Source organism: Rhinolophus ferrumequinum, chromosome 14, assembly GCF_004115265.2.
Source record: "Rhinolophus ferrumequinum isolate MPI-CBG mRhiFer1 chromosome 14, mRhiFer1_v1.p, whole genome shotgun sequence".
NCBI classification, from domain to species: domain Eukaryota; kingdom Metazoa; phylum Chordata; class Mammalia; order Chiroptera; family Rhinolophidae; genus Rhinolophus; species Rhinolophus ferrumequinum.
In genome coordinates this window covers 55430426-55443720 of record NC_046297.1, presented here as the reverse complement: position 1 = coordinate 55443720, position 13295 = coordinate 55430426, and positions in this window count along the sequence as shown.

The following is a 13295-nucleotide window of genomic DNA, read 5'->3' as shown; positions in this document are numbered from 1 at the left end:
ATCATTAGTACAAAGGACTTTCTCTCAGAGATGGGTATTCTTAGTCTACTTGAGTGTGAATTCTGAGGCTCTGAGAGGTTTAAGATCATATCGCCAGAAAGTAGTGGAAATCGACTTTTGAGTCCAGGTTTATCTGAGAACCAAGTTTATGGCAGGTCCTTATTCACTTTTCCCTGGTGATATAGTAAACTCTTTTTGCTTACCATGGTTTCCTTAGTATTGTCCTTCCTCAAGTATAATCATGCATCTGGTAGATATGAATTTTTCTTCTCTAAATAGTAATTAGTTGGTGTATTGATTAATTCCATCGCTTGGTCTCTGTATACTGAGGGAGGCCATCTATCGTATGATGCTGTATTGTATTTTGGCATAAAGGAACCAGATCCAGGAACCCAAATATCACTTCAGAAAGATTGTGGTTGGATCTTGGGCCAATGAGGCAAGCAAGTTCGTATATTTAGGGATGGGAAACTATGGTGACCAAAACCCACATAGGAGAATGACCTGATTTATGACTCAAGATGTGACTTGAAAATGTTCTGTAGAGAGTATTCTCTCTTTCTGATGTTTGGTCCAATTGGGAAACAAATTTCAGTGAGATGTGCAATAACATGATGGAGAGCAAGGAGTTTCTTCTGACCCCAGGTGTGTAGTGTTTTTTTTTTTTTTCCACACCAATCAATTCTCTGTGATACCAACTGGGTGTCTTGTAAGTCAATCCAATTATCACACTAACTGGAGTTAGTACGGACCCCACAGGTTAAGAGCTCAGTCCCATGAAACTGTCCCGCAATTGCAACACCAATCACAAGTAGTCAATAGCCAAGTTACCCACAACTTCTGTCTAACTTGGACACAATTGGAGGTTCCCATGACCGTCCTCCTTGAATTTGATTACTTGCTAGAACACTTGGGGAAACACTTTCTTATATTTACCAATTTACTATGTAAAAAAGGATGAGGTAACGGATACAGAGGAATAGGCAGATGAAGAGATACATAGAATGAGGTCTGGAAGGGTCCTTAGTGCAAGACTTTTTGTCCCCATGGATCTTGGTGTGTCATCTACCCAGGATATGTATGTGTTCACCAACCTGGAAGCTCTTTGAACGGTATTGGGATTTTTTGAATCTATTGGGATTTTTATGGAGGTTTCATCATGTAAGCACAGTCAATTAACTCCATGTCCAGCTCTGACCATCTCTAGAGAACAGGGCATGAGGCTTGATCTTTCTAATGACCAGCTTCTATTCAGGAACCATCTGGGAATTCACCAAGAGTCACCTCTTTGGAGCAAAAGACACTGCTATCACCCAGGAAATTCCAAGGAATTCAGGACCTGAGATTCTCCTAGCACTCCTGTTAACGAGGATTTTAAGAGCTCTGTGTCAGGTGCCAGGGTGAGGGTGGTGGTGGTGGTGGCAGAGACCAATAAACGAGTATGTTTCTTATTATTTTACAATGGGCCTGACATTTTCTTTAATATCAATGACAGACTGAAATTCAGCATTCCTTTTCCAATTCTCCATTGTCCACACCTACCTCCCATTCCTGTTGTCAGGCTATTGTGTCCCCAGTTTATCTTATACAGAGTCTGTATATTCATTCTCAGTGGTGTCATATATTTGTTCCTTCCTGACACCAGCCTTGGCACACACCTTATTTTGGGTCTGTAATTACTACAGGTCATGCATTACCAAAAAGACGTTATTGTGTAGTTAGAGTGTGACTTGTTTCCTGTATTTTTCATAACCTTAATACTGTATTAAAAATACTTTATTTACTTTACTATGCTGAGATGCTTTCCCCCCCATGTCCAAATATCCATTTTAGGGTTATTATATGCATTTGGGGGGGTCATAAATACTTTTTAAAATGTTTGATAGCATTTCATTAATTTTGATCCTTTGAAAATTGAGTAACAGAAATTCTTTCGCAGTATCCAGACTTGAAATAGTATTTAAAAATAATAAGTTAATTTTTCTACATGTGCTTTTTAATTTGGACCGTTTCTAGTTCATACATGGTGACTTTCCTTTCTCCCCCTTCATTTGAGTTAATGTAATTTATTACATATGTGCTTTGATGACAAATAAATATATGTTTAAAGAGATTATTATTATAACTCCATCTATTTTATTAGTGTTTATCATTATTAGTGGTTATCATTAATGATATAGCAATTACCAACATTTCTATAGAAGATATAGCTTGTAAGTAATCTTAGCTACAATATCATTATTTCCACGCAACAGACTGAGAAATGACATTAAGTGAGAGATGACGATCTTCTAACTCCTGAATACATTCTTCTCCTAATATGCCACAATGCTTTTTTGAGAGTTAGACTGTATTTATCTATAAATAAAAATAGGTGACTCTTATGGGGAACTGTGAAATCACGATTACCCATTTGTCTGACACTTCTTTAGTAAAAATGTAACATGCATTTTTGGGCTCACATTGCATATGGCATTAAGTAGATATATGGTTAGCCTCTTCAAGAGTTATGACACTGCCTCTCTAGTTTTAAGATGAAGCACTTCTTATTTTGTACGCCTCCTTCCTTTTGTTTTGATATAGTAAAGATCGGAGAAATTGTAGTCTGTGATTTCCTGTGATCTTGAGCAATTTTCATAACTTTTCTGAACTTGTTTTTCTCATTTGATATAATGCCACCATGTTTGGCTATGAGGATTTGATACAATATGTAAAATGCGATGAAATGTGCCATACAAATGTCATTTCATGTTATTATTGCATTCATATTGTATATTATTTACGAGGTCACTTACAACAGTTATGGGATTAACGATTTTTACATGAATCACAGAGCAAGTCATTGAATCACTCCAAGTTCAAACATCACTAGAAGGTTTGGTCACTGGCTTAAAGGGGTCAGAGAGACCATTCAGTGAGCTATTCAGCTAGTTGACTGATATCTTAAAAGCTTTCAATCAGATTTTATCTTAAGGGAAGAAACCAAGCTCAGAGACATGGTGAATAATTTGAAGTTACAGAGCAAGTATAGTGAGAGAAACACTCAGGTGTCTGGTTCCAGATCAGTGGGTGACATCCTTAGTGGAATGAGCGTGGATCTGGAAATCACATCGTACAAATTGTGTATCCCAGGTCAGAGATAACTCAATTAACATGTTTATTTTCAAGTGTTTCACACCGATTCCCAAGTGAGGACTCCGAAGTGTCCCACGTGGAAGGTTATTTCTTTACAGCAGGGGTGTCCAAACTTTTTCCAACGTTTTTCACCAAGGGCCATTTGTGGTAAACTACACAAACAGCTGGGCCACTCACTTGAGGTGAAGTACGTATCGCCTCACCTGGTTTATTTAAGTAAACTAAATATATTTTTGGAATTTGCTGCGGGCCAATTAACAATGGATCGTGGGCCGCAGTTGGCCCGCGGGCCGCAGTTTGGACACCCCTGCTTTAGAGACTAAAACAACTTTCCAGGTATTTTAACCTCGATATTCTGGTCCACTCTTAGCTGCTGTAACACTTCCTGACAGCTGCCTCTGCAGTAGGGTCTCAGTTGCTCCTTCTTTTCCAGGAAGAGAATCAATTCCTGACATAAAAGGCTTTCCTAAACCCAGACACCAACCATCTGAAGAAGGTGTAAGCAATGTTAGTACCTTTCTGTTCATATTTAGGATAGAAAAGTAGTTTTACAAAGGACTCATAAAATTAGCGTGAATTAATTTTTGGATTCATCCATCAATGTTCACCCATTCATCGAAACCGTTTATGTAGGTGACTGAGGGATTTGAAGCACATAGCTTTAAGAATCAAAATATAGAAACTCTCACGCGTGATTAGCAGTCCTCAAAGTTTTAGACAAATAAATAGAAAATAATGCCAACATGCTTCTGTTTACTTTGAGGTCAAATTGATGAAACTTCACGAGAAGGAAGGAGTGATTCATTTAGTTGTGTTCAGGAGTTGGTGCTGTTTCATTCAAGTTGTGTAGCACTTTTTCCTTGTTGTAGCATTTGTTTGCATTTCGGGAGTGGCACACCAATCTTAAGAACTGGTTCTCAGTAACTGATACACTTGTCTCCTTTAATAACGGTGATCAGTATTCATTCAGGACAGGAGTCCGTCACTGACGTTAGAATTCTCCTAAGAGATGTATTTGGTACTATGTGTCTTTCACATGACTGAATGCAAGAGGCATACAAGGTAAGGGTGATAGACTTTTAAAATCATGATTATCATGAATAGGTTCAGTCTTTTACATAGTTGTATAAAAGGGTTTTCTGTGACAGGTAAAATTCCAGTCAACTAAAAAGGTGACCTTTTAGCTCGGGTACTGTCGGACGTATCTTAAAGGTTTCTTTTTTTTTTTTTTTTCCCCTCCACAAATCTTTTCAAAGTATGTGAGTTTGCATAAGGGAGAAACATCTCCATAGAAAACATGTTCAAATGACAGGTTTTTATGGTCTAGACATTCCAGAATTTCATAAGATTTACAAGGTTCCAGTAAAATGTGGTAGAAAAGCTCGTAAAACTGCAGTGGCTTGAAATGAAACATTTTTCACGAACTGGAAATCAACCTGCTTTGATTAAAACACACAGTTGAAGGGGAAGTAAACCAATGTGATGTAAGAGATTTAGTTGAAATAGTGCTTTTTCAGCATCCTTCGCCATTTTCTTCCATTTCCTTGCATCAGTGAAAATGGTATAAAAAGAAGTTATTAATTATTTATTGATTACTGGGATGATCCTGAGACTATTTGTCCTTATTAGGTATATTAGGAAGGAATATAGCTTCCCTGAAATAACATCTTATCAAACATGCACACGTGCACACACACGTCTACTTTAGATTTTCACTACAAAGCGAAGCATTGTATAAATTTTATTCTAGTTCAGGAAAGAGTCATTTATGTCCAATTAAATGCAATTTCAGTGTTGGTTTATAGGCATGTTTTCATTCGAGTTGCATCCTTTTCCATTGAATTTATTGTGTTCTGTGAGTTTGGAAATAGGTGTAGGGAATGCAGTTAATTTTGGTTTTTCTTTGTCAATGCCTTATAAAATTTCTCGTGGTAGATGGGTGTGTGTGTATTGTGGCAATGGTGGTGAGATATAGATCTTTTAGTCTTTATGTCTGCTCTCTTAGTTTTTTTTCCCCTTATTTCCATTTCAATAGAAAGATTCGTCATGGCTAAGAGGTTGGACTGAGGGAGGTACCATCAGGAGGTGTCGTAGGTTGAGAAGGAAGCATGTCAGTATATTTAAGGTTGTCAGGTTTTTGGAATTTGTTTCAAACTAATAAAAATTACAAGTGCATCAAGAAATTACAGTGCATCAGAATGCCAATTATTTAAGGAATGTGATATAGTTTTCTAGAAAGTAGATTTTGCTTGAACACTAGCCATGCTACTCCTTTCTGGTATCATGGCACCTGTCAAATCAAATCAGTTATTCCAAGGTTGCTTCTGAGTACAGAATCAGAGCACAGAAATATGGATGGTCTTACACTATGTTTCTTAAACTTTAGTGTGTCTTAGAATCACTTCAAGGGCTTGTAGAACACAGATCTCTGGGCCTCATACCCAGAGTTTCTGATTAGGAGATCAGGAGTGGAAGCCAGGAATTTGCATGTCTAACACATTCCCAGGTGGTGCTGATGCTGTGGTCTGGAGATCTATTTTAAAGATTGCTATTTTTTAGTAGTAATGTGTTGCTTAAGTTGCATCACAGCCTTGTGAATTATTTTCTACTTTATCATAGAGTTTAATTTCCCAATGACCAAGATACTTGTGTCCACCAACTGTAATTATTTTTCCCCTCAGACAGTACTTGATGAGCACTAACAAACTCGTAGTAACCAATACTTTTCTTGCATCAGTCATCAAAGATCGTAATATTGAGACACACTACTTGCTAGATACATTACAATGTAGTTGAGATGCTCATAGCTTTCCTTCGTGATTATTAGAGGCCAATCCTGCCCTTCTGAGCACATTGCTCAGGTGCTTTGCTTTGGTTGATAACTGGATTTCCTAGGTAGAGGTTTGGGAATTTGCATTTTCTTATTAGCAAAAAGTTTACAAACCATTTCCTTAAGATGGGCTATTTCTCTGATAGGCAATCTCTTCTACCGCAGGTTCTCTCACTTTCTCCAATTCCAAAGTGTGTCATATTTCCTGACCTTGTCCCAAATCAAGCGGAGTACACGCCTGCTAGTTTCTCATGTGCACTTACTATGAGTAATGATAGCTCACATTTATTTAGAGCTTATTGTGTGCCAGAACTTACTCTAGGCGACTGACATGGATTAACTTAGGGTTAGATATTTGTCCATTTCTTGCTGTTGTTCCCCCAGTATGGGTGGTGGGGAGGGGAGCTTATCCCCTGTCATGTTTCTATATAGGAAGGTAGGGCTTCCATTGCTGCTATGCAGGTTGGTCCTACACAAAGGAACCAGGAGGAAAGACTGAAAGAAGCTGAAATCGAGCTGTTCTCAGTTCATCAAGTTGTGTCCACACTGGTAGGGGCTATGCCTTCTCCAACATCATACAAAGGCTGTGTACAGTTTAGTGCTGGTTAGAAGGAAACTTGCTCCACTCTACCCGTGGTGGCGGTGATGGGGAAGTATGGGAAAAACATTCTGGGTGTCTTTCTGGCCTCCCTTTCTCTGTAGAGGTGCATTCTTGCTCATGTCCAGCTGTTCCTGTGATTGGGGTGGTTGACAAAGTCAAGTTGTAGGTGTATGTATGGGTGGTAGAATTACAAAGGCTAATTGTCACCTCACATCTAAACCAAGTATCTTAGTTGGGTTCTTTAGAAGAAGAGTCTGAGGGAGAAATTTGAGTGCATGTGGGATGTTGAGAGGGTGTTCTTCAGGAAACCCATAGGGAGCAAGGGAGGCAGAAGAAAGAATGGGGAAGAGCTGAGCAAGGATGGATGTGTCCTCGGATCAAGTGTACCTGATCCACAGGAGAAGGCCACAGCAGAGTGACTTCTTGAGACCAGGGGACTGGTGGACTGCTGAGGTGCGGAGAAGGGAGAGTGGTGGACTTGGACGTGACCCAATCAGCTGAGGACAATTCTTCAGCTAAGGAAGGGGACATCTATGAAATGCAGTCTAGGGGTGTGTACACTGGGCCCTTAAGGGAATTGAGTGTGGTACTAAGCTCTGTTTTCACATTTAGCTGTAACAAAAATAAATATTTTTATCTTCTTCTACTTGAATTACACATCTACTCTTTGGATGGGGTAAAAGAGATGTCATTATCACACTAAAACCCCAGCGGTAGGTGACCAAGCTTCACTCTGCATTAATACCAACTTGAGATAGCATATTTATAGAATGGTCATGCATTTACTTAAGCTTTTCATTATAGCACTGTAGGACTGAGTTTGTCTAGACGAAGGAAATGAAAATAATAATTTGTTTGCTTTGGTTAGTTTTCCTTTCTAATAAATGAAGGGCATATTGTATATTGTAAAAAAAGAAAACAAGAGAAGTCAGAGTAAACACAGAAATGGCACTTTTGGCTGTGTTGTTGAGGTTGCTCCAGTCATGAAGCCTCCATGAAGCCTTTGTAACATATTGGAGGCTATCCAGGTTTTGGAGAAGGACAAAGATAGGTTCCAGTGGAGATACTGCCTCCGTAAACTATTTCAGCTTAGGCGAATTATTTAATGTCTCTGAGATTCATTCTCTTCATTCATAAGATTGTTGAGAGACTCAGTAAGATATCATATCTAAAGCTTCTCTTACACTGCCTCATATATAGCGTATGTATACAACAGAAACCACTCATTCACTAAAGATTTATTGCCTGTACTACTGTAATAGACACTGAACAATGCACTAAACACGGGTTATCAACATGAATATGACACAGTCCTTTGCCCCCAAGAGTTCTTTGGTCTGGCGTGGGAAAGAGACACTTGAGTAAATAATTAGTGTTAAGTGGGCAAAAAGAGGTGCAGCTTTGGGAGACTAGAAGAGGAAATGATTGCCTGCAGGGAGATCAGAAAGTCTTTGCAGGGGATAAAACATTTGAGTTGGATTTCACAAGATGGCAACAAGCTTGCTAAAGGGTAGAGGAAACTCTACAAGGCATGGATGAAAAGGTATGTAGTATTTAAACACTAAAGGGTCACCAACAAATAAATGTACAGTTAAGTTGTCTCAGACTCTGTTTTTTGACAGACCTGATGTTCATACCTCTTGCCATAAACCAATACCCACAATCTATTTTGGTCCTATAAACTTGAACTAAATGATTAGGTATGAGACTTTATTCCCACGCCCAAACATGATTTCTGTAGGTATTAATGAACCCTCAATAAATGATGATGAAGGTTAGGATTATATTTTATTCATATGGGTATATTTGATGCAGTAGAGGTGTGTCAAAAAAGTGATATGTATATTTTGTTTAATTTGCATTCATTGAAATACAGCTTCAATGAATTGGAAACCTAACATTTACACAAATATGACGTTGGATCTTTTTTTTAAGAAAATACTTTTTTGTATATTAAACAAACAGCAGTTTCTAATATATCCATGTAAATCAATATTTTCTGTTTTGGGATAGTTTAATCTGAGGAGATGATGACTTGAAGATCTTTTAATCACAAAGGAGGAACACATATGTATTGAGTGCTTACCACCTGCAAGATGCATGATAATATCATTCACGCTTCTCAGCATCCTTAGCAGATATAAGGAGCAATTACTACTATTTGTCCATGTACCACACACCTCCTTACTAACAAAATTGATTTGTTCAGATGTGTGGTGGTGTAGGCCTCTTTCCTAGCTATGGAGCATGAGTGATTCAGCCAAATCATGCCCCTTTACCAGTGATTGGTTTAGAGGTGAGCATGTGACTCGGTTCTGACCAATAGGACTTGAAGAGGTATCTGCTGGGGTCTTCTAGGTAGGATTTAATTCTTGGTTAAAAAGCAAAGCTACATAAGAGAAAGTGCCAACTTGTTTCAGTTTTGGGTGTTTTCAGGTGAGACTATAATTCTTGGAACTATAATTGTAGTTACTTTGACATCATGAGGAAGGAGCCAACACAGCTCAATTTCTGAATAGTTGAGCTGCAGAATGAACCCTAGAATTGACTACTTCTGGATTGAGTGATATATTAGGAAAATAAGCCACAATTGTGTGAGCCTGTTGTAGCCAGGCATTCAGTTATGTGCAGCCAAAAGCATCTCAACTAATTATGTTCTGGCAGGAACTTCTATTTCTGCACTTTGTTCCCATTTTACAGGTTAGGTTATGTAAGTGTAAGGAGGCTAACTCATTTATTCAAGGTCTTATAGATACCGAGCAGGGAAGAAAACCCAGGTCTGTTGAAATACAAAGCCCAGGCTCTGTGTCCTGTAAAAAAACAATTTAAGTTTAAAAAAGTGTCTTTTCTCTTCCTCACATATTGGACTCTTTTCATTCATTTTCCCCCCAGAAATTTCCAGAAACTGCCTCTAGTCAATCACCAGTGTAACATAGCAGCTCAAAATTGGTTGGTTCCACCAACCAATTGGTGTTTCAGATGAGGAAAACAAATTTCAGAAAGGTTAAACAACATGGCCAAAGTCATATGGCTCATAAATGGCCCAGCCAGCATACAAACTCCCTTTCACCAGTGTTTTTAACCACTGTGCTATCCTTTGCATATCCCTATAATCCTGCTTTACCATAAGCCATCTCTGAAAATCCTGAGAAGAAAATAAACAGTTTTCTCAGATTCTTTTCTAGTTTTACAAGGCAATAGCACTGCCAATAGAAGTTTCTGCAAGAATACATTTTGCTTTTGCCAAGGCAAAAAATAAATTAACTTAATGTGGTACCCAGCTGTTTGCCAATAAATTATAGTGTCTTAGGCAACAAAGAGATTGTAGAAGCCATCTTGTCCAGCATTTCTTTCCCAGCTCATCCTCCTGAAGCAGAGGTTATTCAACCTTTGTTAGAATCTTCCACTGATCTTGCAATGGCTCACTTTGGCATAGCCCCTGCTGATAGAGAACTCTTCCTTTTTATTGATTTTTCTTGTTTTGTTACATCATTTTAGAGATCCTAGGTCTATCTGCACAAGTATAAGCTTTGGCATCACAAAGATCTGAGTTGATATCCTCCAAACATGAAATATTATAGATCTTTGCTCAGTTCCACAGTCCCTGTTTGCTCATTATTAAAATGGGAAGAACATTTCTAATACTGAAGTAAAGATTAAAAGAGAAGCTCATATCTTGAGTACAAATTCCCAAGGGAATCTGAGTGGTTTGGTTAATTGCTACTTTAAGGGAAAAGCTTTTGAAAGAGGTGACCCCATAGGTCACTGGGCAGGAGGTAGTTTGCCTATCTTTGTGTCAAGCCCCTTGTTATGCCCAGAGGACAAGTGTTGTAGCATAGAATATCCTATTTTGAGAGTACGCCATGGGTGTATCTCATCAGAGACTGCATGAATGGCAGGTACCTTGGAGAGGGCCATAGATGTGGTGGCAACTAGACAGTAAAAGGTATCTGCTATCCACACCTAATGTGGTATATAAGTGCTGAATAAATGTTAGTGCATTTGACATTCTTCTTATTCCACTTGCAAACCTTTCAAGTTCTTAGAGACAGTTCTCACTCAATTCAATTCAGCAAATACCCACTGAATGCTTACTATGTTTGTATTAGTTACCTAACTCTGCTGTACCTCCCCCAGTGCAGAGATTGTATTATCCAATTCTCTAGTCTTATCCTGTAGTCCTCAAATAATGGTAGATCCCAAAGGGGATAGCCTTCAAAGTTTGACAGCCATCCCGATTGATTCTAATACACCACCACATTGAAATTTTTGTTCTACAATGAGGAAAGCAAAATTATGTCACCAAGTTAGTTTTTGGTCCCCACAATTCCTAATAGCCTTCATTGGATGGTGAATGGTTGCAACTGTAAAATCTAATAAAAGTTGCATTGGGGGAATTTGGAGGACCAGATCACGCAAACAATGATTGACTGGCTCTCTGTTCTTCAACATCTCTTGTTGCCACAGTTGGGACCTGTACCCTAGAGTAGCTCAGCCTCTAGGCTAGTTGGCATCAAAGTTCACTGTACAAAAATATCTCCCTGGGAATATTTTGCAGATTCCTAGACCTCATCCTCCAAGGATTCTGATTCATATGGAACCTTAGAATTGATTTTTTTAAATAGCAATCCCCAGGTAAGATTATCGTTTTGAGAAGCATGCAGGTAGGGGAACTATAAGAACGCTTAGATTTTCAGCTCGTGGCTTTCCATGAAGGTAACCCAGCTGTGGATTCAGTAGTGGCCACCTTCCTGGATTCAGACTCTGGGCTCTTATTTCTTTGTGAGAAAATATTTGCCTTTTACCCCAATATTGGTTCTTGTTATATAGCCACAGCTCTCAGAAACTGGGGACTTGGTACTGAACCCCAGTCCCTTATGGCTGGGTCCATATTCTCTGCAGTAATGTAAGATAGGAATTTCTGAGTCCAAAATAAGATAGGGGGCAGGTAATTGATTAGATGAAGATGGCAAAGAAAGAATGTTTGATTCGGTGAGGTATCTCTGGTGTGATAAAGTTGAACTAGAGACAAAGTAATTGAACCACTAGCACCATCCCTAAAGTTGTTATTCTTGGAGTTTTCTTCATTACTCAAATTTCCCTTTGCGTTCCTAGTTCATTTTATCCTTATTTTTGGTTTTCTAACTCTGGGTTTTGAATGTGTAAACTCCCATTTCTGACTCCCTGGCTTGACCCTGCACCACTCTAGACTATGACCGTGGTCTAATATTCCTGTAGAAAACAGACATAATAACTATGGTAATAATAATAATAATGAATAATAATAATAACAACAACAATGTAATAATATTAATACCGAAATATCTACAGAGTACATATTATATGCTTTACATTTATTATGTCACTTAATCCTCACAGCAAACATGTGCGTTAGATCCTATTCTTACCCCAAGTTTTAAATAAAGGAACTGAGGCACAAATAGGTTAGCATTATACAGCTGCTGAGTGGCAGAACCATAATTGAGAAGCCGGCAGTCTGATTTCTGATTCTGTGCTCTCATTCAGCACATTATATCATTCTATTCCATTTCTACCATGCCCTTCATTGCTCACCAAATGATGAAGTCTCTGTAAAAGCCTATTTTTTTCTTTAATGTATATGATAACTTATGGAGATGGGGCACTAACATTCCCAATAATTCCTCTTTGGAACTCTTTGAGCAACATTTAATTTCAACAACATTTTTTCCTCTAAAGAGCATTTTTGAAATCATGACACTCTCTGTTATCTCTCCTAACTAATGAGATCATCCCAATGATTCGGGGGGGCGGGGGGGCTAGTTTCATTTTATCGGTGGCGCCGTTGTTGCACAATTTCGTTTTGGTCTTGAAGATACAATAAAAGATTTATGCCTGGTGGACTGTGATGTGGTTTGCATCTAAGAGAAAAACAATTCTTTCAAAAAAAAAAAAAATACCATATCCCCAAATGATTTCATAATTGCAAACAGTGTTGACGAGCTCTTTGGCTTAAATAAGTTTATAACATATTTGCTGTGTTTTTGTGTAGATATGTTTTGATGTGCTTGCTAAGGAAAAATAATTAAAACCCCTCTGCCATTTCTAATTGAGAAGAAAGAAATGCAACCCATTAGTTGATGTCTACAATAATAAGATTTTTTTTCTCCCTCATTTCATTCCAGATTTGTTTCAAGGATTAACTTGCGTTAAATAGTTTCAGGTCTGAACGTCAGCCATGTTTCTCATTATTGCAGATCAGAATGGCTTAATTCCGTTTGTGTGCTGATGCCACTAAAACACAAGGGAATCTTAAAACTACAAACTTCTGATAGAAGCACCGCGTTTCCCTAGTTTATCTGCCCAGCAGAGGTTGTGTGTTTCCTGCGTTTACTGCTGGAACAATGCTTCGTACTGACAAGTTTTAGGGCTCTGATGTCACGCACAGGCGAGGCAAGACATAGTGAATCTGGTCACTCTTGAATCTTCACATGAGTTGGGGTGAACTTTGCTTTCTAATGCTCCTTGAATCAACTATTGTCTTTGATCTTTAAGCAGAATGTGGTCATCCATCTAATGGAATGGTAAGGACTATCATCTAGGTTCATCCTGGGGTTTCTGGATTTAAACAGACCTGACTTGAAATACTGATTCCACCACTGGCTCTATAACTGGGTCAATTTTGAAAACTTGCCTCATCTGTAAAATGGGGCTAATGATAGTACTTATTTATTAGCTGTAGAAAGGTGT